General features: G+C 42.9%; 1 protein-coding gene across 7 annotated transcripts in view; it reads left to right on the forward strand.

The window, feature by feature from the left end:
• CTNNA2 (catenin alpha 2) overlaps positions 1–26,972 on the forward strand; it is an 884,847-nt gene that overhangs the window by 289,151 nt on the left and 568,724 nt on the right. The gene's annotated exons all lie outside the window — the stretch shown is intronic.

Genomic DNA, 26,972 nt, shown 5'->3' on the forward strand with positions numbered 1-26,972 from the left:
CTTACAGGGAGGTTTGAGGACAGGACTGCCGCTGCTCGCCTTTGTGCAGCCAAGACGCCGCTGCCTTTAAACAGATCATGATGAGGACTGTGCTCTCAGAAGTTGCCCTTGGCATTAACAGCTTTGTCATTTCCTGCCTAGTTAGTGCAACTTTTGTCCACATCATTTTTTTAAAGCATGCTATTTAGAAGGTGGGACAGCTTTAGCTGCAGAGTAGGATCTGTTTCCTTTCAATTCTGGCTTTAAGCTGTGGGTTTATTAAAGAACTTGCTTAGGAAACTTCATCCTTTCACTTCGGTGACTGAGCAGTGGGATGCAAGCATTTGCCACCACCTGACTACACTGTATATCCCTTTGTAGTTAAAGTTGAAGGGGGAAGCAGTGGAGAGGCATCATGTCACAAAGTGTGACTGCCCACCTTTTCAAAGGACCGGGCTGCCACTTTGTAATTGTGCTCTGCTGTCTCCTTGTTTTACATAGGAAAGAAGAGGAGCTGAGAGAGTAAGGGATTTCCAGGATCTAGGGGGATGGAGGGAGAGAGGGGTCAGTAGACAAGAGTGTGTAGGAGGAGGGGAAAAGGAACTACAGAATGAGATTATGTGGAGAAGCAGAGGAAGAAGGAAGCAGGGCGAGTGTGTCATTAGGAGAAAAACAGATTGGGGCGAAGGCACAGGAGGGTCTGTGCTTACTAAAAATGGGAAACTTGCTAAACGTCAAGTGCTTCATCCAAATCATTATTGAAGACGTTAAACAATAGCCGACCCAGGGCAGACCCCCAGGGAACCCCACTTGATAACTCCTTCCCAAGACATTGAGCCATTGATGACTGATCTTTGGAGCACGATGATCCAACTAGTTTTGTATCCACTTTCTGGTACTTTTGTCTAGTCTCCATGTCCTTAGTTTGTTAATAAGAATATCATGGGGGACTGTCAAAAGCCTTGCTAACGTTAAGGTATATCACATCCACTGCTTTTTCTCTGTCTACTAAGCCTATCGCTTTATCATAGAAGGAAATCAGATAGTTCAGGCATGACTTGCTCTTAGTGAATTCATGCTGGTTGTTTGTGTTCACCTTGTGTTATCTTCCACACATTTCATAATAGATTCCTTGATGACCCACTGCTCCATGATCTTTCCAGGTACTGATGTCAAACTGATTTGTCTGTAATTCCTGAGATCCTTCTCCTGCCATTTCTTAAAGAGGGGCATTATATTTGCCCTTTCCATCCCAGGACCTCACCTCACCTCTATGAGGTCTCAAAGACAATAGCCAGTGCCTCTGAAATGACCTCAGCTAAATTCCTTAATTACCCTAGAGTAGTGGTTTTCAACCTTTTTTATTTGTGGACCCCTAAGAATTTTTAAACGGAGGCGTGGACTCCTTTGAATTGTAAGTGTGGGTATTCAAATACGTTTGATTGATCATAGCCATCTTTTGTGGCCCCCTTAGGCATAGCCTGTGGACCCCTAGGTGTCCACAGATCACAGGTTGAAAACCACTGCCCTAGGGTGTTTTTCATCCAGTGCTTCTGACTTGAAAGCATATAGCTTCTCTAAGTAATCCCCAAGCTATATTTTGCCACTACTCCAGGTTGTTTGTCTTCTTCCTAATCTTTGCGACTTGCCTTGCACATTATCTGATAGCTGCCTCTGTTTGTGAAGACTAAAAAAAACAAATCAAATACTTCATCCTTGTCTGCATCATCCATACCTAGTTTGCCTTCTATATTCGTTAAGGGACCTATGGTTTCTTTGATCTTCCTTGTACTTTTGACATGCTAGTAGGATCCCTTTTTATTGTTTTTTATATCCCTTGCCAGTTGCATCTGAAATTGTGCCTTGGCCTTCCTAATTTGCTCCCTACATACCAGTGCAAGATTCTTATATTCTTCCCTAGTCCTGTGAATGAGTTTCCACTTTTTAAAGGATTTCTTTTTAGGTTTCACTCACTGAAGAGAGTGCTGCCTAGCCAGGCTCATCTCTTTTTGCACTTCCCATTCTTCTGTCACATTGGGGATAGCTCTTGCTCCTGCACTCTTGATATGGTCTCCTTAAAGTACAGCCAGCAATTCTGGATGCCTTTATCTCTTCATACCCTCCCAAGGGAATCCTGCTTACCTGTTCTCTGAGTTTGTCGAAGTCTGCTTTTCCATAGTCCAACATCTTTATCCTGCTGCTGTCCTTTCTTCCTCCACTTAGGATCTTGAACTCTTAGCATTTCATGATCACTGTTACCCATGTTACTTTTTGCCTTTACATTCTCAGCTAATTTATTCTCTGTTTGTAAGCAGTAGGTTGAAAAGAAACCGCACCCCACCCCATATGTTATAGTATGTAGTGGCACGTTTACATCTTTGTATTTTTTTTTCCATAGGACTGCTGTCTCCATGTATAGAATTGAATGGACTGCAGCCTGAGGGTGAATCAGAGTTGTACATAGTACCCCTGTCTCACATAGAAGGTGTTTAGTGAACGTGGCACAGAAGTGGGAAAATGGTTAAGAAATCAGAATACCCCCTCACAGAGTTAGATTTTATCCCTATCTCTGACGCAGCATTCCCATTAGATGCAAATCAAATCACTCAAGCCAAAAAATGTCACCGTTGGCCATAAACTATTTCTCTTTTTATGATTGCTCAATGCGAGGCAGCAGGAGACAGATTTGAATAAATATAAAGTGCTGGTGACTGATATTTGTTGGAACTGTGCTTTGAACATATAACACATCATAAAAATGTTAAGTAGTTTGAAAAACCTACACTGAAGTGTCTTGGCTTGCACATAAAACTCAGACACTCTTACGCAATTCTGGCCTTAACATTTATTTGCCTCTCATCCAGAAATATATGGGCCCTACTATAAGTAGTAGCATGGATTCTCCCGTATATATCTGGGCAGCTTCAAATTTCTTGTCATGACATTACCTTCCAATATTATCTATCAGTCTAACAGGATTATGAAGATCTCTCTTTTCTGCCACAGATCTGTTTCAATATCCAGATGTGACCCTGTAGGTCAACTGCAGACTCCCAAGACTGCTCCTATTGAACCTTTTTATCTCTTCCCCAGAGTATGTTGATGCAAATAGATTCTGTTTTATCCATGCTCTCTCTTCTAGTTTTTTTTGCAGTCTATCACATCATCAGTGCACCATGTTACCACACCACCTTTTCCCGTACATCTCTTTCATCATCTGAAATATTCTGCATAATCTCTTGTACCCATGTACCATGTGTACCAGTGCCAGACTGCTATTCCACTATGTTTGTGTAATGCCTGTGATGTTCAGTTTCACATGCCCTATCTGTAAGGACCTCTCGAATTCATGATTGTGTGATTTTTTTATGGAAGCTGCGAATTTGGGCGGACTCCACAAAAAAGGACGGGCTCCATGATTTCAGCAGGCTTGCTGCAAAAAAACCCCCAAAATATATATATCCCCAAAACCAAGCTGCAAGCAGAGAAAAGGGTAGGAACCCCTGCAGTCCTGAAGCACGGGGCAGGGGAGGGAGGAGAGGGAGCAAATCAGAGGCTGAGCCTGTGACGTAGGGTCAGTCCAGGATCCAGTCTGGGGTAGTCAAGGAAGCAGGAGGGTTTTGGCGCCAGCTTTTAAAGCACCCACAGCTATGCTGGTATAGCATGCTGCAGCCTGAGAAGGATTCCTCAGCATGCCCACTGAGAAGAAATACTCCTAGACAGCCAAATACTGGACCGTGGAAGGCAGTATCCTGCAGGGACCTTGCACACAGATGGAGACAGACTGTTCTGTACTACCTGCAAAGTAATTCTGGATATATAGAGAAAAGAAGGTGTGAGGGGAGGGGGGGAGTGTTCCTGCATACCTCCCAGCATGGCCTCTGTCTATGCAGTGGCTGATTGTCAGCAGCAGCAGGGGAGGGGTGGCTTCAGCTGTGCTTGCTCGGTTCTGGTGGGGCCAGAGCTGGGTCAGAGTGGCAGAGTGTCCTCTGCTCCCCACACCCATCTGTGCCATTGCCCAGTTTGGCTGACGCAGACAGGCAGGAGCTGGAGCTGCGTGAGGCTGCCAGCAGAGCTGGGCAGCACTGGAGGGGAATGGGGGAGTGGAGGCCATCTATACTGCGGGCCAGGTCCCAGTCTCCCCCAAACCCAGTCAAGCACAGCTGGGGGTGTTGGGGGGGTTGTCACAGTGGTGGGCCTCTGCTCCCTCCTCTTCTGCCCTCCGCCACTGCTCTGCTCAGCAGTCTCACAGATGGCAGGAGCTGGGACTGAGAGCTGCACAGCCCTGGGGGAAGGGAGCAGACACCCGTGCCCTACTGGCCTGCCCCCAGACTAAGCAAGCAAAGCTGGGGGTACCCACTTGGTGAGAGGGGCTTAGCTCCTCCACCCCTCCCCAATGCTGCATGGCTCTGCCCAGCTCCTGCCATTTCTGTTACAGCCCAGAGGCAGGGCCACCCAGCACTTGACTGGAGCAGATGAGTGCAGTTGAGGCTAGTATGCTGCCCTGTGGGAGGGTGCTGCAAAGGTACCTGGGATGCCAGCAGACTGTGACCTAAGTTGAGTTGGGAAGGGATCTGGTACAGAGGTTTGATAGCCCGGTCTAACCTAAACAAATTGGGCATTTATAGATGTGCTCCGGGAGGCAGGGGATGAGGGGCCTGGCGCTTTAATTAAGCACAGCTCTGAGGGCCGCACTAATTAAAGTGCCCAGATCATTATGTGTATCAGTGTCCCCGTGATAAAACATGGTGGGGGCGGCCCATCAGTGACTGGTGTCTCCTGAGACTGGGGAGGGCACAGTTTGTGGGTGGCGGTGATAGGGTGGCGAGCAGCAGTCACCCACAGAAGCCAGTGGGGTGTGGGGGGGTGGGTGGCGAACAGAGACTTTGCACAGAAGTCAGCAGCGGGGGGTGAACAGCGACCACCCACAGAAGCCGGCGGTGGTAGGGTGGCAAGCAGTGGCTGCCTGCAGATGCTGGTGATGGTGGTGGTGTGGCGAGTGGCGACTGCCCGCAGAAGCCGGCAGCAGCCAATCTCAGGGATGGCACGTGCTCCCCTGTGCCCCCCCCACCAGTCATCTATGGTGGGACGCTTTGAACTAAAGCTCGTCAAATGAGTTTTAGATAAAATGCCATTTTTCAGTGCAGGACACTGATACACATGACGCTGGAGTCTGCTGGAGCGCAATAATTACCATGCACTGGCAAGCTTGATTAATTGAGTCTGCTCTGACGTGCTGTAATGACAGCATGTCGGAGCAGCCTCCCTGCACATGTACAGGAGCCCATTATGTCTGATTTAATTTTATTAGTAGATGTTAAGAGTTATGAACCAAAAAGATGACAAAGCCAGTAGGGAAATACTGAGCACCTGACCGAGGGACTAACATAAGAGGGATGGGGGTGAGGAGGGGATTGCAACTAGGTTACAGAAAATACAGTGTTAGCCAACTAAGCCCGGAGGTGCGGGAAGGGGTGGGAGGGTGTTCGTGACGCTGAGAGTGAAAGAAGATAGATGCACACAAACTCGTACAATGGACCACGATGGTGGAGGGAGTAGGTTAAAGGTCCATTAAAGGTCTATCCATTAAAGATCTACATCCATTAAAGGTCTATCTTATACCATGTTCTGCCATTTTTAAACAGGTCTGTGTGCTGAACTTCTTTTCTGTTACAGATTTAGACCTCTTTACGTGTAATTTATGTATGTAGCCAAATTGAGAGTACAGGTCTTCAAGAGGTTTGTGGGGAAAAAAACCAACATTGATTCTGCCACAAACTGTTAGCTGTTTTGAACAGCACCTTTGCCCACATGTAGCCTCTGTTCATGGCATCACAGTATCCCACTTTTCTCTGCTTTCACTCTCACCCTCCAATGGGGAGGCAGGGAAGGACAATGGATGGCTCCCTGATAGCCTGCTCATTGAAAGGGAAGGGATTTTAATATACTTTTGCTTCTCTGATCTAGGCACACCTTCACTAAACTTATGAACTACTTTAATAGGAGAAGGAATCTGTGTTGAGAGTAAAAAGAGTTTTGTTGTTGAGACTTCAAGTTTAAAGGGCTGTTTTTTTTTTCCCTAAGTGATTTGTATTTTTTTCCTCATCTTGGTACTTGGTTGCTTGTGCATTAAGTGCCAGTTTGGATTTTAAAGTAAATTACAATTGTAGAATTGATATTGATACTCTTGGGAATAGTCAGTTATATAATAGGTCTTGACTTCCTGAATCCTAATATTTTGATTTTGCTATAATATATGTTAATAAAGGGCACAAACTCTTGAAAGTGTCAGAACACTTACAAACCTTTATAATTGTTTGCATTCATTACTGCCAGCGTAGGGCTGCATCATTAATACAACAAGAAGAGCTTTGAAAATATGTAAAAGAGAAGATCATCCCTGGCAAATAAAGGAGCTTTTTTTATAGCCTGCATTAATACCAATTTCAGAAAGAGCGTGACATTGGCAGATGAAATACCTAATTTAGGTACTACAAGACCAACATTGAAAAGTCTGACCATCGAGTATTAAAAGGAATATTTTTTATCTACAAAAACTCATTGTGCTGAATAAATAAATCTTATTTGTACTGATCGCAGTAATTATGGTTTTTCTTCTTGAATATCTTGACATTAAAGAATATGGTGATATTTTAAGAGTTGCACCCTGTCAGACTGCATGACAGGTGAAGTAGTATGGGTCACATCAGGCTCCCTCATTTTGGATGGCCTGTCAGACTATCTCAGAAAACCATCAGTGATATTATATTCCACCTCCTCCTCCTGACCTCATCAGTTGTAATAAAGAGACCACATGCTCCAGTTAGTAATAAGGACTTTTCAGGACGTATTGTTCCAACCAATGCTAGACACTAACATCATTCCCCCTCTAGGTTTGGGGCTAGCCAAGTTTATCTGTTGAACATTGCATCAGCCTAAAATATGGTCCTTAGCTCAGTGGAAAGTATTCGGCAGAAGCATAGCAAATAGGGTTGGTGTCCTGGGCAAACACTGTGGGAGAGCCGGGGGTCGGGAGGGTGCTGGAAGGGCTTGGGTTCTGACAGTCAGGAGGGAGGGCAGGGAATCGGCATGCAGCAGTCTTACCTATGCCAGGGACTCAAAAACACCCCTGGTGGTTGCAGCTGCCACCACATGGTCTGCCTTAACCCACTGTTACCTTGAAAGCATGCAGTTGCCACTACAAGAGCTGTGCTATAGGACTGCTTTCGCTGCTAGGACATGGACTTCGTGGGAGTGGGGGAAATGCTGACTTCCTTCTAAAGTTAGCTCTGGCTTGCCCACCCTTTGTTATGCTGCTGCTATTCAGGGTTCCCAGGCTCCTTTTATACATTGGTCAAAACAGCTTTGTTTACAACGTACACATCCTAGTTGTCTCCAATCACTAACTGTGTTTGTGACATTATTCTATACTGGGCGGGCAGAATACAGTCCATTGCCCAAATCTGGCCTACCAAGCAATTTCATCTAGGCCGCGGGTGCCCACCAACTAATTGTACCCCACCCAGCCCACGTTCCTCGCTCCCTTATGTGCGGAAGTGCCCGGCCCGGCCCAGCCCAGCCAGCACACAGCTTCTGCACGGAGCTGCTGCTGTCACTGCTGCACCTGCTGGGGGACCTGCTCGGCTTCCCCAGTATCCAGTGGCTTCTGCTCATCTCTCTGCTGCAGCACTCGCTCCAGGCCTCTGCATGCTTTCAAATGCACTGACCACTGGATCCAGCAACCCGTGCTCTACTGTGTCCTGCACATACATTTCCTAATTCCTTTGACAGTTGACAACTAGGTCTCTTAATGGTAAGAATCCATAAAAATGATCAGTGTTTGATCTGGTTGTTCTTTGGAGTTTCATCCCATGTGGCATAGACGGCCTAAAGTTTGAAATGGATTAGAATCATATGATGCTTATCTGTTTCAAACTGATGCTGCTACCTGCATCTGGAAAAGACTGCTGCTGTTCAATGCAAAAAAGAGTCATTGTGCTTAGCGGGCATGTCTACATGTTCATTAATGCACCTTCGTTACTGCGCAGTTAGCAGTTAGTTAACTGAATGCACGGTAACTAGAGTTACTGCGCAGTAGCACCAGTACATGGTTATTTTGTGACGCCCACTGTGCATTAGCCTAATAGTGCAAAGGTAGGCTGTTAGCATGGTTAATAACTGCTACACTACTGTGCAGTGTTATTAGGCTAATGCGGAGTAAATGTCTTGTGTAGACACACCCAGTAACAGGGAATCCATCCATACTTGGGACAGAGAAAGACTATTCAGGTCATCTGATAAGCTCCCTAGCCTTTTTTATAGAAATATCCAGACACCATTCCTATTTCAGGTCATTATTTTTTTCACACTTTTGCATAGTATTGGAAGTGTCAGAGATTCAGTGTGACAAAGTAGTATAGCGGTATCAGAGTCTATTTTATATACACTTATGAATATATAGATATGGTCTGTCTCCATGAAGCGTATCTTCCTGATTTTAAGAAGGAAGATATTTTCTTACATCCATTTTACTTAGGACCCAAAAACCTATTTGAATATAATATAGTTTCGCCAGCTTTTAGCCTTTTTTCTGTTTCATCTGACTGCTTAGCTGTCAAAAAACCCCAAACTTAGATTGTCGTGTTCCCGCAGCAAAGCCATCATTCTCCATGTTCTTAGGGCTAAGTGTGGGTGAGACTCTGAGAAGTTTCTAAAATCACTTCTGTGCTAAACAGACAAAACAGAGCAGTATAACTGCAACATGAGGCCCAAGGGGATAGAAAGAGAACGTTTGATCCTCCTTATTACAGGAAGCTATACCTTCAGCAAACGAAAAGAAGACTATAACCTTTGAGTAATTATCTTGCTGAGTAATTAGCATTGATATGTTAATTCTCTATCACCTGTGTTAAAACTTGAATGATTGATATCTTGGCATTTAATCTTAAATATACACTGAAGGATCTTTTATTGTAGGATAAACAAATCATTCTTCCCTGCAACAGAAGTACGAAGGAGGCATACATAACATGGCAGGTGAAGCTGCGTTTGCTTTTGCTGCAGCAAATTTCTCTGGCACCAAGCATAAGTTCAACTTGCAAATAGCTGCATTTTTAAATAATTTTAGTGCTTTGTGAATCAAAATATTATATTATTTTAAGTATGTTGCATCTGTCTTAAATACTTCTTCCTTAAATATGTTTCATGTGGCTGTCATCGTCATAGTCTATAGTGATTTGATTGTGTACTTCAGTGAAACAATTGCTTCTGAACAATTAGCAATTACTTTCATCTTTGGAGAAAAGCTATATATCGCTGGTCTTTGGAAATATTTTTAATGGGCGGTAAGAATATAGGAATCTATTTTGTTAGACCAGGAAACCGGAAAATATTTTCACTTTCAGAATTCTTCTGAATTGTGTAGAATACAATAGTATGTCTATATGTGTATTCACTTAACATAAGTATTCGGGCTCTTATTTTCTACAAGGCAATTTCACTATTATTTGGGAATTGATATTTAACTATCATAAATTCTGTTTCTCTAGATTCTTGCTATGACTAGACAGACACATTTTGCCTACATATAATTACATTTTCCCCCCTTTCAATTCGCAGTTCGTTAAAGAAAAATAGATAGGAGGGGGAAATGGCTAATAAATGCACAATATAAATGCTTTTTTACTCAGATGCATACCTTTTTAATTGTTCTAGTCCAGTTACTTGTGCCTCTTATTGTTGTCTAACATTCAGTTCTTTTTAAGTTGTATAGGAAGTTGTCAATCATTCACCATGTAGGCAGAAATATTCCCACCTGGGTATTCAGGCAGTTTTAAAGAAATGTCTAAAATTGTTGTCATTTACAAAAAAAAAATGCCTTGCATCAGAAGGAGATGAGCCACAATGTGGGTGCAGGGAATGGGAGATGGGGAGAATCTGGGATGTGGGTAAGGAATAGGAGAGCAAAAGTGAGGTTACAGGATACGGGACCGAATGCGTTCCCACCCAGAACACTAAATTGATTTTAAGGGTTCTTAGTATCTACTTTGTTTGGCTATTGATGAATATCTGAATGAGACGGTGGCAAAGTGCATACCTTTTTCAGAGTTAATGGCTGATACATGCAGAGCATAAAGACCAACTACTGTTGGCACTGTTATTTTATTGGCTGAAGTGGCATAAATCTATATTGCGCATCTCATTGCGTGAACCCCAGTATTGACTTGAGTCAGGTATCTGCATGGTTTCGTATGATACTATTTTCATTAGTTTCAAGGTTTTAGTAGTAATAACTTACAACCAAAATATACCTTACAACCAAGTAATAACTTAAAACCAAAATATTAACGTTGCAAATTCAAACGTTTTTAAGTTACAAAATATCACAGTTGTGGTGGTCTGCAAAGCCTTATTTTGGGCCCTTTTATATTTGCATGTACTACAATCTTCAGTTACGTATCACCGTAGTATGGCAGGATCACATACAACAGAAAGGACAGCGATATGGCAAAGTTGAATGTCACCCTAGGGAAATGGATTTTATCCATGCCTCTGCTACAGATTAATGTGCAATGCTGGGCAAGTCCCACAAATCAGCATTTCCACAGAAGCCCATTTACTATGCGTTCCTCATTTTCTGCTTGAGACTCTAGGGTCTCATTTGCCGAAGTGTTAAACATGAATGCAACTGTAATTCATGAGAGTGCTTTTTGAAATACACAATGCTATAAAATGTTAATTACTCTGTTAATTTAGACTTTGAGTAGCTCACTAAGATGCAGAAAATTGGGTAATATTTTTGATAATTTTGATTTTCATATCAGGGCCTCACAGGGGCATGTAGAGATCTATCCATCAGTCTGTAAATACGTAAGAGTCTGGAAGTGAATGGGGGGTGGTGCTCAGGAAGAAATGAATAATTCAGCATTCTGTGCATGGCTTGGATGACATGCAGTAAAAATGGTGGAACTCTACACTTAATGACGCAGCTTTAAATAAAAATGTTAAATTAATCCTGTGCACTGAACAACTTGGGGGTCTACTAGAATAAATAGTATTTGAGCATGCAATTAAACTCTTCATATTTAGCATGTTTTGAAAAATATTCAGATAATCTTTATTCCTTCATTTCCTAATTTTTGAACATTTGATTTTTTTTCAGTGTTACCATTTTATACTGAAGGTTTTTTCTTAATCGTTTTTTAAATAAAGAAAGGGGAAATAAGCATTGTAAGTAGAAGAAGTACTAATAGTTTTTATTTAAAAAAAATAGAGACCTGTCCAAAGGAAATGATCATTGTTACAGTGTTCATTGTATACATCTTAGTTTGAAATGGAAAGGGCCTATTATATCTTAATTACATAATGCATCAGGGATATTGTGGTGCTTTTTTCTTGTCTGTCTATTTACTGTAACCCTCAGATGCTGATTGAATACAGTTGTCCTCTGCATTTCCCTTTTAACATAGTGAAAATATCAGAAATGCCTAGAGTCTGTCTTTTGTCATGTGCCTTTTGTGGTCAAGATTGACAATTCCGTAATGGAAATAATTTAGTCAGGCAAATTGGATATACAGATAACTATATAAGTCTATGCAGTTTTTGTCACAAATGTTGTAACTCTGATCAACATTGAGCTGGTCTGCTGCCAGTAATGTAAACACATCTTTTACACGGCTTATTATTCCTGTCCAATATTATTCCTGCTGGTCAAAGAGCTCAAAAGAGGTAAGAGCTAAGATCCAGTAGGATCTTAGGATGTTGCTGAAGTGCTTTGGGGGACTTATGCTTCCTCTTCCTGTACTCCAGTTCACTATATAGGGGCTTTTTTTTGCATTTATGCATCATTCATCTGTCATATGGCTGGCCCATCATAGCTGTATCTTCACTGTTGGTCCCTCTCTGAACATGCAGTCAGCATGTGGCCAGACACTGTTATTAGCCATCTAGTCATAGTGCCTTCCTCAGAGCAGGATGTAAAGGTGCTTGTGATGGAACTTCTCCAGCTCATGAGTTTGCCTTCTCTATAATGTCCAAAGTTGTTACCACTAACACCAGAATAGTAAGCATGCCAGATGTGTATAACTCATTAATTTGGAGGAAGCTTGATCCAGTGCTGATTCTCTACATGATTAGCCTGCCAAAGGTCATGTTAGCTTTCTGGATGTGAGAGACTACCTTCTCTGCGTTGCTTTCACAGTCCTTTATAACATTTCCAAGGTAAGTGCACATGAATGACTGGACATTCAGTTCCACTTATAAATATGGAAAGGGCAATATACTTTTTTCCAAGACCTGCATGACACAATCTCACTTTTCTTAAACTAATGGTTAGTGCAAAGTTGGTTGCAGAAGCAGCAAACCAGTTTGTAAACAGCTCAAGATCTAACCCATGGTGGACTATCACTGCATAATGAACAGGAGACAGGAATTCCCACAGTCCATTTGGAAACATTAGACACAGCATACGGTCAGAAAAGTTTGTACAAACCTTTTAAAGTATAGAAGTGAATCCGAATGTCGTGAGTTGCCTAGTCTACTATAGTTACACAAAACTGAAGCAAATTGGATTGCCCTTGAGACATATCCTTGTTTTTGACACTTCTTGTCATATGGAAGCAGTTGGAAAGATCATTGTAAAAGTTTACTCTGTCATGCCAACTGTCATGGAGGTGTCTTAAGATTGATAGAAAAGAGTCTCTCTTTAAGGGTTAAAGCTGCAGGTTAGCTCATTGTGTCAAAGGCTTTCATAACATTAATAAAAGCCACATAGAGGTTGAGATTTTGTTCTCAGCACTTTGGGTTTGCCAAGCAGTGAAAATAGTCTGCTGCTTACTAGTTTTCTGTAATCTGCATTGTGATTCTGGGAGTTCTCCTTCTACAAGGTGCAGTAGTAACCAACTGAAGGGAATATGAGATGGCATTTTGGCATCCATGGCCAGCAGAGAATCCCCCCCACTCTCCTAGGATTTGATCTTGGGAATGATTATGTCTTTTACGTCTTGTGGGATGATCCCTCCAAAATGACAGAAGAGTTGGTGCAGTGTGAAACAATATCCTGTCATGATTAGGTGCCTTTCTCTCTTTTCTGGATGACATTGTAGTATCAACCTCTTGTCTGATTGGGGGTTGACCCAAGACAATGACAGGCTTCTTTAGGATCACAGGAAAGTAGGGCTCTCAGGGACCTCACAAGGTAATCTAGTCCAACTCCCTGCTCAAGACTAGACCATCCCAATCAAGTGTCTATGCAATCTGCCCTTGAAACTTCCGAAGATAGAGTTTTACACCTTTATCTAGGTAGTCCATTCCAACTTAACCACCCTCAGAGTCAGACAGTTCCTATTAATCTTCATCCTAAATGTTTCCTGCTGAAACTTGAGGCCTTTGCTTTCTAATCCTCTCCTGTGTGGTCACAGAGCACAGCCCATCTCCAGCTTCTCTGTAATCACCCTTCAGGTATTTGAAGACTGTTATCAAATGCCCTCACAGTCTTCTCTTCTCCAGGAAAAAAAAAAAAGTTCTTTCAGCCTTTCCTCAAAAGTCTTGCCTCCCAGGCGCCTAATTAATTATTTTTGTTGCAGAATTTCAGTCTAACACATTTCCAGTGACAACTATTTTGGCATTGGGCATCAACTGTTGATCCCTGTGATACTTTATGCCTTTGCTGTCTATGATCAGCCCATTTCCATCTCTGCATCTGATGGGTGATGTTGTTGGGTCATAAATCACCTTCAATCTGGCATAGAGCATGTATATATAATGAGTAATAGCATATGCCTGCAATATGTCAGCCTTGGTGTTCTACCAGATATCTTTCATTTACTATAACCTGATTTGGATTTCATGGCAAACCTACTTATAAGCCCGCTTTTTGGCCATTCAATCCAGGTGACCTAGATGTACACCTCATTGTCATCAAACCAGTGCAGGTGTTTTGTGGGAAAAAAAGCAACATCTGTTTGCTTGCAATCATGGCACAGAACATTTAATAGTTTTGCTGTTTTTTTTCTCAATGCTGATATCATCAGAAAGCCTGTTGGTAGCAGAAGCTTTATACACAACACTTTACAACTCTTAAATCTGTTAATTTTCCATGCCCAACCTCTACAATTATTTTTTGGCTGTTATGCAACATTTGGGGCTGATGTCTAGAGATATTTTTGAGCAAATCACACAGTAGTCCATCCTAAAGTTGACACCATGCCTGCTGGAAGTTATTTTGATATCACTGAAGTACCTCTATTGCATGATGATATAGTCAGCAAGGTGCCATTGGTGAGATATTGTATGTCCAACAAAACATGAGACCAGGCTATGGCATCCCTACTTACAGGCATGTTGAAGTCTACAAGCACAAGAAGCTTGTCAGATTTGAGGGTAAAATTAAGCTTCCTGTAGCAGGTTTCTCATTCTTCTTCAAGGCTCATCATAGTTGGTTCATCGGGATTTATGATGGTTATATATTTCCCTCATACAAAGAGATGCGCACATTTTTCACTCAATCATTTGTGCTCGTTGGCAGATGGTCCATATTGGTGAGTGACAGTTAAGTATTGCAAATTCATCATAAAGAACAAATGCTGGCCATTCAGTCCAGGTAACCTGGATGTTCATTTCATTGCTGTCAAATCGGTCTAGGCATTATCTGAGTGCTCTCAATAGAAGAAAATATAACCTGCACAGTTGTCCTTTGGCTAGCCCAAGTTTCACTCAATATAGTTATATGAACTCCATACTGAGCCAGCTTCCTGGTAACTGATGGCGTTCTTTGCCCTGGCCAGCAGGCATTAGCTTGTCTACTAACATATGGCATAGTAACAGTGAATAATTCCCTTATGCCTTGTATAATACTTAATACTGAGTGTACTGGTTGGTATATATCATGATGATTAATCCTTTCTGCGGCATTTTTTCTGGCTACAAAGAAAGGTACTGTATATGCCACCAGTTGTATTAAATAACACGATTCATTTCAATGGATCCTTTGTAGCTGATAGTCTTTTAAAACTGATTGTTTAATCTTAAAATGAAAAAGGATCCTGTTTTGTATCTGGTACATGTCCTAAACAGTAGCATGCACACAATTAACAGAAGAAAATAAGCTGATTACTGGGTGATCAAGGCCTATCAGAAGGATGGAAGGTCAGTCTCACTTTTCCTGTGTGGAAAGGATTCAGGAGTTGGGTAAAATATAATATGCCTGATATGAATATAATATAATTATAATATTAATAATTAATCACTATAATATAAACCTGATATTAATGCTTGGCTCTTAGTGTCCAGCCAGTTTATGAGTTTTTGTTCCAAAGTTCTCCTTCTAAAAGTGTTGGGTAGATTTCCCTTGAGCACAAGGATGGTGGAGTCAGAGAGGGAGAAATTGTTCTGAGAAATATGCTCCTAATTTGCGGTGGTGGGTTGTGTTTGCATGTCTGTCCTTCATTTTTTTTTTTTTTTTTTTTTCTGTGAGACCTCATTCTGGTGCATAGTTGCTGTTTAGTTTTACCCACATATTTTCCATGCGGACACTTGGTGTGTTGGATCATGTATATCACCTTGGGGGAAGGCATGTGTAGGACCCATGGATTCTGATGGTTTTGTTATGGGAGGTGTTGATTGCTGTGCTAGTGGAGATGTGCTAGTGGAGTTAAGCAGTTCATATTACTAGGAAGGAGTCTAACGGCATTTTTACATGTGCTCTGGAAGGCGCAGAGGGGTACTTTAATGAGCAAGCTGCACAAATTAAAAATGCCTGAGCGTCATGTGCATCAGTGTCCCCTTGCTGACACATGGTGGCGGGGCACTTTGAACTAAAGCTCATCCAATGGCCCCGCCGCCATGTTTCAGCACGGGGACGCTGATACACGTGACGTGGCAGGCTGCTGGAGCATGTTCCAGATTAATCAAGTCTGCTCCAACATGCTGGATTTCCAGCACATTGGAGCCAGCTCCTTGAATGATCCCAGTACCTACAAAGATCAGAGAACAGGTCCTCAAAGAATCTATTTTGAAGCATGTGGAGGAGAACAAGTTGATCAGGAAGAGCCAGCATGGATTCACCAAGAACATGTCATGCCTGGCCAACCTGATTGCCTTCTATGATAAGGTGACAGGCTTTGTGGGTGTGGGGGAGAGCTGTGGATGTGATGTACCTTGGCTTTTGACACTATCTCACAACACTCTCATTAGCAAGCTATGGAAATACAGACTAGATGAAAGGATGTGGACAAATTGGAGAGAGTCCAGCAGAGAGCGACAAAAATAATTCGAGGCTTGGGAAGCAGGACTTAAGTGGAAAGGCTAAAAGAGCTAGGGTTATTTTGTCTAATTTTTTGTAATCCTGGTCCATATTAGCCCTTCTACCACCACTTCTCTGTATCACACCTTTATTAAATTGTGTGAGGAAATGCAATGGACTCTTGATCAAATGTGGACCAAATTAAGCCACCTGTATCACTTTGCTTTTAAGACAGGCAACCTGGCTGGGAACTAGGAGATGGCTCTGACTCTCATATATTTTCCTAGTAGCAAAGGCTGGAGCAAAAAAATAACTTTGGGTTACGCCCTACACATTTCTACGAGAAGAAGAGGATTGAAGTATTGTCAAACTATGCAGCGTTCTTTTGGGAGAAAGAATGGGATTGCAAACTGGAAGATAAAGTAATTCAGAATTTCCAGCACACCCATCATAAGTGAAAGCTTGTCATTTGAGAGCACACTTCTTATTACAGGAAGCCAGCTGCCAGATAAAATGATTGGACATTAGCCTACATACTCGTATAATAAAGCAGTCATGAATGTACAGTATTACCAGACTAACTGAAAATTTGGAGTACAATTGATACCACAGTCATATTATGCTTTTTTGGGGTGTGAGATTCACTTGGCTTTTGGCAGAGGGGTGGGGAAGAGAACGAATATTTGCAGGGTTAGTCATCACAGTAGGACTTAAATGGAGAGAAAGACTTGACATGCGGCTAATGAAAAATGCATGTCAAAGCACAAAGAATATAATGGTACACTGGGAGCGAATGTGTTTATTCTAGAAGTTGGATTAGTCACAATATAAAACAAAAGTGCCCGTTACAAGAGGTGCAGCATTATCCATAAAAGTGACCATTTCCCAGAAGTTTATCATCAGTGCAAATCGCAAATTAAAAAAAACAAGCAACTAGAATATAGAGTTATGCCGATAGCTCTGCTGGATCTCAGTATATTTGTAAGCAAACATTTCACAGTAAATTGGCTTGTGACACTAGAAATAAATGAACTGAAAGAGAATTTTAAAAGAAGAACTGGATCAGTATGCAATGGGTCTCAAAATGCAAGATAAAACAAGAGACTTCAAATAGGAGGCAACCATGTTAAAAACATTCTGACCTGTTGTGGTTTCCCAAATGCTTTTTAACAAAAGAATTGCTCTATTTTTTCTGTAATAATAATAATAGTAGTAATAATAAAAGAAACAGGTGAAAATTAAGAGCTGGTATTTTCTAAAGGGTGCCTTGAATCTAATGAGGGGTTACTTGAGTCTAAGGCGGCTGAGGACCACTGGTCTGGATGATAGTGTCTGAACAACAAAATCAATGTGTGAACTCCCGTGAGTAGTTAAAGACATATAGAAGTAAGGCTGGAGAGAACCTCCGGAGATCATCTAGTCCAACTAGTGATCGAACCTGTGACCTTGGTGTTAACTTGATCAGATTAACATACAATCTGACATACAGTTTTCCTAATGCAGATGTCAAAAGACTGCTTTAAGCAGCACTGCCCTGTACTAACACTATAAACAAGTTAAGGAGAGCAGTTGGCAAGGTCATGCCTAAACTTCAAAGTGCAAATATTTTCGATTCTCAGTGGGGGATAGTAGTGTTTCCATGGACAACTTGACAGAAGATATAAAACTCTCCATTTGCAAATTCTTGTGAGCAGTGAATGATTAAGTGATGTACCCTCAATCATCTGTGGCAGAATGACTTCCCATGAGATAATAGCCTATGCAGGGGGTCAGACTTGATGATCTATTGAGGTCCCTTCCGACCCTAACATCTATGAATAGAAAGCCAAGAAGTTGGCTACATTTAAAACAAACTAACAAATGCAAGTTCGCCTTTGTGTGGATGATGATACATCCGGAGGAACAGCAAAACACAATGAAAGATACTGGGCAAGGCATATGAACTCTGTTTCAGGGTTTAATCTGTCCTCTAACTGAGGAAGTTGGGGGTGAGAAAGAAACTTCCTTCTTACTTTTATGAACACGTTGCTCCATGAATACCGGTTTCCAGGTTTCTTGAGCCTCTCTCTCCCTTGAGCATCTGGTGCTGGCTGGTGTCAAAAACCAGGTGTCTACTCCAGACTGATTGGTGGTTTCAGGGCCTGTGTCCCAATAATTAACATATCTTCAGGAGTCTGAACTGGGTAGAAGCAATTGTCCATGACCTTGTGATGGTGACAGTATGATTGTGATGAACAACACAGTGCTTTTGCAGTGTTTTATAGAATGCCTAAGACCCATAGTTTGAAGTAAAAATTCTGTCCTAGGATGCTGAACATCATACTGCTCCCCACTTTTTCTAATTCATTTTAGTTGACTTTGGTTACCTGTTTAAGGGTGCATCTACACATGAGCTTTACTGTGGAGTTGACTAAATTGCTTCATAATAAATTGTCACTCTCTACATGTGCGCTGGTATTAGGGCACAGTAAGTTAATTAACTCTGCCATAGGATAGTACTGTCAAGTACAGTACTATCCTATGGCAAAGTAATGATGTTCACTGAAACACATGTGCACACATAAAAATGCATGTGAAATGACACCATTATTTGGAGCCTGGGGCTGCCCCCCTTCCTCCCTTCACTGAGCCTGCTTCCAGCCCTGGGCAGCTTTGCACCAGCAAACTGATGCGGTCCTGGGTGCGCATGCAGATACTGTGTTCAGGAGCAGCTGACTGGTGCAAACTGCGCCGGAGTTTATCACATCACCTGAATGGCACATGTAGATGCACTGTGAAAGGGCTCTTTTGCAGTCACTAGGTATGTCTACGCAAGATGCTAACGTCACAGTAGAGTAATTTTACTGTGTATTAGTGCGGCTGGCCAAAACTCTGCTAATGTGTGGCAGAATTAATCTACTGTGCATTCATGTCATATAAAAAAATGTTTGCCTGCACTAATACGCAGTAGGGCCGATTACGGCTCATTAAGTTTAGTACTTGTAATTAGTACTTGTAATGGGGAAGGTGACAGTGGGTGTATGTACACATTCATTAATGCAGCTTAATTACAGGTACTAATTACTTTGCCATAGGATAGTACTGTCAAGGACAGTACTTTCTTATAGAGGAGTTACTTAATTTCATGTTCCCTAACAGCAGCACACGTGTAGACAGGACACTTTACTGTGGAGTGAATTACGGCACATTAAATATAATACCTGTAATTATATTAAGTACCTGTATTTACAGGTACTGAACTTAATGCACCATAATTAGGGCACATTCATGAACATGTAGATGCGCCCACTGATACCTTCCCCATTTGAGCTCAGAACATCCTCAGCCTCTTATGTATTTGTTCGGGACGTGTCTAGATGAGGTGCTTAACTGTGCAGTAGCGTGGTTTACTGTGAAGTAAGCTGTGAAGTATTCATGTGCAAATACACGTGCATATGCTTACTCCATGGTAAATCTCGCTAATCGCAAGTAAATTTGCTGCAAATGCAAGTAGCAAATTTACTTTTGGCTAGTAACATTGCGGTAGTGCTCATGTAGACAACTGACAGGGAGCAAATCTGCTCCTGGTCAGACATCCAGCATGGGGCAGAGGATTGCTCCCTGCCCTGGGGATTTGCCTGCTGCCTGGGTGGGCTCCACCACCAGAGCTGGGGTGGGGACCATGTCCCCCTGCCCTGGCAGCCAAGCCCCTGGTTCTGAGATTGCAATCAGGGAGTAGGGGCTGGGAAATCCTTATCTCCCATCCCCTGTTCCACCATCCTGATCAGGGAGTGGGGAGCTGGGAGATCCTCCCCAGCTTGTTCACCGAGCTCTGCATTTGCGGAGCTGAGCAGGGAGCAAGCTTGCCAGCCTGTTCCCCACCCAGCTCCATGCTCATGGAGCGGAGCAGGGAAAAAGCTCCCCAGCCTGTTCTCCACCCAGCTTCACACTTGTGGAGCTGAGCAGGGAGCAGATTCCCCAGCCTCTGCCCCACATACAGGGAGGGGGCTGGAAACTGTCCTGGTCATGGGCAGGTCCCAGCCCCATGCTTCAGTTGGGTAATTGAGGCACAGGGCTTGGAAAGAGCTGCAGGGATGGGATAGGTCCCAGCTCCCTGCACTGATCTGCTGGTGGGGCAGTTAGCAGTGTATCGGGGCAAACGTTGTCTCCTCCCTGGGGAACATTGTCCCTTCACCGGCAGCAAGCAGCCCCTGGGGGCTGGGTGTAGCGTGCCAGATCTGGTCAGAAGACACCCGTCTCCTGGCCTGGTGCTCCCTGCCAGCCTGGGCTAGCACCCAGGGGGGCCTAGAGCTCCCCTTGGTGGCAGCAGGGGCCCATTGCAGGGCCAGTTTGCTGTCATTAGCAGCAAGTCTGCTCCTACTTCCCTGCATGTGTAGACGCCTTCTGGGAAGCATTTACTCATGAGTAAACTGATGCCAGATTAAATCTATGAGTAGACATGGCAAGAGTTGCCTATTCTGTCCTCTCTACCCTTAAATAAGCAGGGTGAGGCTTCTAAATGAACCAGCTCAGCTGTTTAGATGCTGGTGGTATTTCTAAAGCAGAGTTGCGAGACAGGCTGTTTCCTCCTTGCCATTTTGAAAAGCCACTGTCATGTCCCATTCTCCTTGGCTGCTACTGACAGGCTGCTCTGCAGGCAGAGGAAAGCAGGAGCTCAGCCCAAGTGCAGAATGTCATAAGCAGAATTGGAGCTGTCTAGAAGAGGTGCATTTTATGTTATACTGCAAAGTGCTTTTGTGAGCTCAAGTCAAACCCAGTCCTGAATGTCTCTCTCTCTCTCTGGGTTATTTAATGGGCAGTGTCAGTAGTTATGTAGTAGCCATTTTGATGCCTTATTTTTAGTTACATGTTTTAATTGCACTTTTTCTTTTTAATAAGGGAGAGGATAGTATAATGGTAGCTATTTGAAGTCAGTGCATACTGAACATAGCTCTGCAGCATAAAACTAACCTTCTGTTACCTGTATCATGTTTACAAGGCTAGAGAAAATGAAACAAAACAGGCTGTTGTCCACCAGCACTCCCACCATGCACTCCTGTTGCACAGAAACCTCTGCCGAATTTAATTTGTGATAAAAGGCCGCCATCTAGTGGATCTTTGAATAACTTTCTCCTATGTATTATGACATTTCTAATTCCTAGTTAGTTAATGCTATAGCAAGAATGAGTTGATTTGAAAAAATATTTGCTTATCGTATCTTAATCTGTTTTATGGAGACAGAAAGATCAATACTACAGACACATCCATTTACTATTTTACAGTACAGCCATCCTGTATCGTTTCATATTGCATCCATTTCTTGCATGGGGGTAGAAGACTACACCCCTAAGATTTTACACATAAGACATTATGGGTGAAATGCAGATTTTACCCATAAGACACTCCATATGCCATGTGAAATAATCCAAAATCATTTTTAGGTCATATCAACAATAGACAGATCAAAGAAAGCTAGAGCTAAAACTAAAATGTATTTTAAAACAATGTATTTAAGGGTGCTTCTCCCTCACTACTCAATGTTGGTGAGGCCACAGCCAGAGTACTGTGTCCGGTTCTGGGCACCACACTTCAGGAAGGATGTGGATAAGCTCGAGAGGGTACAAAGAAGGGCTACCCATATGATTAGGGGCCTGGAGGATAGGCCCTATGAGGAGAGACTCTGGGAACTGGGCCTGTTCAGTCTGAGTAAGAGAAGACTGAGAGGTGATTTGATAGCCGCCTACAAGTACGTTAGGGGTAAGCATCAAGATCTAGAGGAGCAACTCTTCAGGAAGGTACCTCAAGGGAGGATGAGGATCAATGGGCACAAGCTAATAGAGGAGATATTTGTCTGGACATAACGAAGAACTTTTTTTCTGTAAGGGTTGCCAGAATCAGGAACACACTCCCAGCGCAGGTGGTGCAGTCGCCATCCTTGGCGGTGTTCAAGATGAGGTTGGATAAGCACTTCGTTGAGCTCATTTGAAACCCAATAATTTCTTGCCCATGTCAGGGGACCAGACTTGATGATCTTGTAGGTCCCTTCTGGTCCTTAGATTCTATGATTTAATAATAATATAAGAAGTCAAAGTGGTAAATCATTAAGTAGATTAAAATATCATTACAGGACATATATCAAAACATCATGCAGGGCAAATATGGCTATTGATTGACTGTGATTAGCATTTTTATATTATATGTATTTATGTTTGTTTTTTTTTCTATAAATACCCCTATTCCCATTGGAGTTTTTCTTTTAGTGGTTCAAGAAATGTACAAGACGCAAGAATTTTTATATGTCTTTTAGTGGACCAACCATAACAGAATGTCTCACAGTCTTATGGGAATACTGTCCCATTTTACAGTTAAAGAGCTAATATGTGCACTGCCCAAATCCAGTGTCATGTAGGTATCAGACTTGGCACTAAATTAGCTGGTTCAAGTATTGGAAGAAGTATAGATGTGTCACTTTGGCGTGTGCCTGGGGTAATTCTTCGGGTAAATTACCCTTCTCACTTGTTACAGCCAAGCGCCAGGAACGGGATGTTTAAAGCTAGCCTGGGTATCTCTTTGTGGTATTGCATTGAGCTCTGTAGACATGCCCCCTAGGCAGTCTGTGATGGAACAAATGAATTCACTCAGTTCTTTTTTTTTTTTTTTTTTGCTCAGATGCAATAAGCTTTTGTTGCTACTTTATGCACCCCAAATGGTTATAACAATTAACTTAATATAACACCCTCCATTAGTATTTTAACATCTATTTATGAATGTATACCCTGAATTTATCAGGAGGGTTAAGAATAAGCATGACAAGGTTCTTTAGGTAGATGCGATATCTTTTATTAGACCAAGAAATAGTTAGAATTTAGCTGGTAAAATGCAGACAGGTTACCTAGGGTTATTAGATAGACGTTGGATTTATGACCCGCCTGCCATGTGATAACCCCAGGTGACCTCTCTAATTTTACCAGCTACAATCTCTCACCAGTTCTGGTGCCCCCACCTCTCTCTCACCTGTTGTCTCCCATTCTCTCAGATCCTCACTGCATTTTCACAGACCTGCATTTTCCATGTTGGCTTCTATTCTAACCCAGGAGAGCAATCAAACACCAACAGATTCTCCTTATGCCTGAAGAAGGGTGTTTGTGCCTGAATGTTTGCAAACAGCAATTTTTCAAACTATTTAGTTCATCTAATAAAAGAGATCACCTCTACCCAAAGAACCTTGTCTGCCTATGTCCTTAGACCAACACGACTACAACCAACAACCCTAAAGAATAATCCTGTGCATTTTGATGGGATGTATTCATACACAGCACAAAATGAAGGAAGTCATAATTAAAAAATGACGTGCTGAGAGATTGGACATAAGAGCTCATCCCTTTCTATCTCTTGCACGTGGAATTGAGGAGGATAGACTGCAATGGAATTCGTCTTTTTTAAAATTTAAAAACAGACATAAAAGCTTCAACCTCTCATGTTGCAGAGGTATACGTTGCAGCCGTGTTTCATAGTTTCATAGATGTTAGGGGCTGGGAGGGACCTTACAGATCATCAGGTCCAGCCTCCCTGCACTTGGGCAGAAAAGACTGCTGGGATCAGATGACCCCAGCAAGATGGGTGTCAAGATGCTTTTTGAAGATCGCCAGGGTGGGTGACTCTACCACCTCCCAGGGAGCCTGTTCCAAACCCTCAGCATTCAACTTGTAAAGAAGTTTTTCCTTATGTCTAGTCTGAAAGGATCCTCAATCAGCTAGTGCTTATTATTTCTTGTCCTCCCCTGGGGGGCCTTGGTGAACAGATGCTCCCCCAGGCCCTGATGTATGCCCTTGATATACTTACTGGCTGCCACCAGTCCCTTCTGAGTCTTCTCTTTTCCAGGCTGAACAGTCCCAAGTCTTTCAGCCTCTCCTTGTATGACCTGGTCTCTGGGCCTCCAATCATGTGCATGGCCCTCCTTTGGACTTTCTTGAGCTTCTCTGCATCCTTCCTGAAGTGTGGTGCTCAGAACCAGACGCAGAACTCCCGCCGAGATCTCACCAAGGCCAACTAGAGAGGGAGGATGACATCTTTGGCCTTGCTCAAGATGCCTTGGTTAAGCAGGCCAGTGTTTGATTAGCTCTGCCAGCTACAGCATTGTGTCGGTGGCTTGTGTTCATTTTGTTGTCTATCACGACACCCAGGTCTCATTCAGATGTGCTAACAAACTGCTGAGCCTGTAAGTGTGTTGTGGATTATTTCTCCCCAGCTTTGCATTTCTCTGTAATAAATGCCATCTGATTGAGGTCCACCCAACTCAAATAGTTGGATAAATTCTTTTTTGCAAATTTTCGGGTACAAATACCCTTCGTATTTGTACCTGAAAGCTTGCAAAGAAGATTTTTTTTCCAACTATTTGAGTTGGTCTAATAAAAGATATTGGATTTATCCAAGGAATCTTGTCAGCCACTCATAACACTCCATGAATTGTCAATTTAATTTAATAGATCTTGCTGGTTCCTTTTTCTCCTTGCTTGGAGAAATATTACTTCATGCAACACCTGTTGTGATAAGATAAACAGCATAGTAGAAGAGCCACTGCTGACAAGGGATTAAATGCTTAACAATAAGTAATATCATATGAATCTAGACTTCAAGACAAAAATGTCACATTTTTCAGCTCCAGATTCCATTCAGAATTTGAATTGTCTAGGGATGTGAAAATGCCAATTTTCTCCCCTGTTTTCTTTATGGACACTTGCATATAGCAGAGGATTGCTCCTACCATTTTACTCTCACATTTAGGGGATATTGGATCACATTTAGGGGATATTGGATCAGAACATTAACCTTTCTGCCAGAACAACAGACTTTTAAATCTGGAGCACTATATTTTTTTTTTTTTCCATTAGTGTGCATGCAGTTCTCTGGCAAGCAGATATTTATTTTTGCATGCTTAATAATATTAGGTCTCAGACTGTCCTGAAAACTGCAAGTCTCCATTTTTCCCCTGACTTGTTTGACAGGCACTATTAAACCTTGTCTTCACCTTGGTTAGGGATACGGTTTAGTCCATCTGATAGTATTTATCTGCTTAGAAAGTAGAATCTGGATTTTTCAAAGGGTTAGGTTCTCTATCCCCCTGCAAAGATGTGGTCTGGTGAACTAGCTGCGGGGCAGATGCAGCCACAGGAAACAGCTATTCAGGACTGTCTACGAGCAAAATACGAGTGGAGAAGCAGTGCGCTTTGAAGGAGGGACCCTCGGCAGACAGCTGCTCTTTAGCTTGGTACCAACAGGGTGCATCTACGTGTGCGCATAACTGTGCAGTAGACTAATTGGCTGTGGTGTAAAGTGTCACAGTCTACACTTGCAATGCTATTAGACCGCAGCAAATTAATTTTTGCCACCATAAGGTAGTACTGTCAGGGATAGCACTATCTTACAGCAGCAAAATATCTGTGCCTAAATGCACGTGTAAGCGCTGACCTAGGTGTAAATTGGACCTGGTGAGCCTAAACAGTGGGGCCAGCCCCCTGCTTGCTGCCTAGCCACACGGCTCCACTCTTTGGGTACTCTCATGCCCCAGGCAGCCCCTCCACTGCCCGGCGCTGCGACCCAGAGCCTGTGGCTGATACCCTGAGCCTGCTGCCAGCCTGGGGCCACTGCCCTGGCTCAAACTGCTGCAGGGCCAGGCCCACATGTAGGTGCTGCACCTGGCAGCTGTTAACTCCGGCACAAACTGTGCTGGAATTTATCATGCCACACTAATTGAACATGTAGGTGCACCCACTATGAGCTAAGCAGGTTGTGAGACACGTGTATGTGAAAATTTGGGTTACACTGTACCTTGCTCATCCCCATGATTTTGGTTGTTCTATTATGCATTCCATCCATAGACAGTCTTTCAACCTACAAATGTGTTTGGTCATATTAAAGAATGACCATATCACAGGTGTCCTACAAAAACAAGGGCACAGCCCCCTTTTTTGTGTTCCTTTGTGACACGGAAGAAAAGATTGAAAGATTTCTTGTCATCATGAGTAGGGGTTGGGCCTGGAGGTTTTGGGAGCAATAGATGGGGAAGCAGGAGTTGTGGAGAAGGAGTGCAATCTAAATCTTCAATGTGTCGATTGAGGAGTCTATGGGTTATTGTATTGTCATGTAATTGTCTGAGTCTTTGTTGATAGGATGATATATAAGGGGGACTTCAGTCACCTTGATGTCTGCTGGTAGGGCAATACAGCAGGGCATAAACAAGCTAGGAAGCTTTTGGAGAGCATTGGAAACAACTTCCTGGTGCCAGAGAGACCGGCTAGGATCCAGTTTTGGGCCCCCCAATACAGAAGGGTCATGGACAAATTGGAGAGAGTCCAACAGAGGACAGTAATGGTTAGGGGACTGGGGAACATGACTGATGAAGAGAGGCTGAGGGAACGGGGCTTATTTAGTCTTGAAAACAGAAGACTGAGAGGGGATTGAGTAGCAGCCTTCAGCTCCCTGCAGGGTGGGTCCAAAGAGGATGGAGCTGGGCTGTTCTCAGTGGGGGCAGACAACAGGACAAGGAGCAATGGGCTCAAGCTGCAGCACGGGAAGTTCAGGTTGGGTATTAGGAAAACCTTTCTCGTTAGGAGGGTGGTGAAGCTTTGCAATGGGTTACCTAGAGGTGTGGTGGAACCTCCATCCTTTGAGGTTTTTAAGACCTGGCTTGACAAAGCCCTTGTTGGGATGATCTACTTGGGGCTGGTCCTGCTTTGAACAGGGGTTGGACTAGATGTGACCTCCTGAGGTCCCT

Source organism: Alligator mississippiensis, chromosome 2, assembly GCF_030867095.1.
Source record: "Alligator mississippiensis isolate rAllMis1 chromosome 2, rAllMis1, whole genome shotgun sequence".
Taxonomy (NCBI): domain Eukaryota; kingdom Metazoa; phylum Chordata; order Crocodylia; family Alligatoridae; genus Alligator; species Alligator mississippiensis.